The sequence below is a fragment of the Aulonocara sp. 'chitande type north' Nkhata Bay genome, linkage group LG5 (genome assembly GCF_057382095.1).
Source record: "Aulonocara sp. 'chitande type north' Nkhata Bay isolate Kocher_YH1m ecotype deep benthic linkage group LG5, A_spYH_male_GT1.1, whole genome shotgun sequence".
In the NCBI taxonomy this organism is placed as follows: domain Eukaryota; kingdom Metazoa; phylum Chordata; class Actinopteri; order Cichliformes; family Cichlidae; genus Aulonocara; species Aulonocara sp. 'chitande type north' Nkhata Bay.
Window position 1 is genome coordinate 14,868,719 of NC_141348.1, and position 1,282 is coordinate 14,870,000.

At 43.8% G+C, this 1,282-nt stretch overlaps 1 protein-coding gene across 1 annotated transcript in view; it reads right to left on the reverse strand.

The window, feature by feature from the left end:
* ncoa3 (nuclear receptor coactivator 3) overlaps positions 1–1,282 on the reverse strand; it is a 35,802-nt gene that overhangs the window by 34,352 nt on the left and 168 nt on the right. The window lies entirely within an intron of this gene.

The following is a 1,282-nucleotide window of genomic DNA, read 5'->3' on the forward strand; positions in this document are numbered from 1 at the left end:
ACAACCTTAAAAAACAAAAAACAAACAAACAAAAAAAAACCCGAGTGCTCAGCATACACCTTGTCAAGCACAAGCACAGGGAGGCGAACCCAAACCGGAACCCTGCGAGTATTTATCATCCTCTGCACTGAAACACATCCATCTGCCTCCACAACCAGTCCGTCTGTCTCTCACGCTCACGTATGCACCTACATGTGATTTACCAGCAGTGAACGCCAACATTTAATCACGTAGAGAGATAGTCCCAGTTATACCAACCACTACAAACACGCGAGCGCTATTTCGCTACAGTCATGCAAATAAATACCACATGCTGGGGATTGTTCAGAGCAGCCACGCTGAGCCAGTCAGTTCAAGTTGGGTTGCAAGCAGCAAGCGAGCAGCATAGTGTAGGCTACTGGAAAATACTGCGTGGTTGCCCACGACCCTGCAGCTGGCCAACTTTACTAATGTAACAACCACTTAGAGAAAACCCGTCCCATTTTAAAATGAAAAAACATTTTGTCATTTTTCCTACACTGTTTTTTTTTTAATGGGTGTTACTTAGATGCTCCAAGTCTCTATGTCAAAGTATAAGGAGGGAGCTCTGTTTAACAAAACCCAAGTAGATACACCGTAATTAAGAGTGCTAATCTCCACCACATTCACCGTGGAAGCTAGTCACTAGTCCAGAAGGTCATTCAATATTGTTATTTAGATTTCCCCACTAATGAAAACTTCCGCGGTGTACCGTCACACATTAGCTGTGAACACAGACGACTCCAGCAGCATATGAACCGAAACTGTAAAGCAAGGCGGGCTGTCAGGTAGAAAATATAGTCCCCAAAGCAATTCAGCTGTGTGTGTTGACAATGAACACATGCTAACAGCGGCACAAACTTCACGTAAACGTTTCCAAACACAAAAGAGTTCACTCGTGAGCAGAGCTGAGTGTTAACAGCTAGGGTATTGCACCCCAGCGAATCAGAGCCTTGGTCTCGTAAACTTTGTAGCTAGTGGATAAAGGAAACGCCAAAAAATACAAAAACCAACAAGAATGGATAGTTATCAAGCCAAGCTCGACGTTCATTGTGATACCACTTATAGGTTAGGAGCTAATAATATTACAGCAAATATCCCATAAACAGACACTGGTAAGGTGGTTCGTTTTATCACGGTAGCGTAAAAAAGCACAGCCTGCTCGGAAAGCGAAGCTACACCAACTGCCTCTGTAACGGCCGTGTGCTTTCAAACAAACACCAGAGCCAGTGTTCAAAACTTGCGTATAACTGAATCATAAACC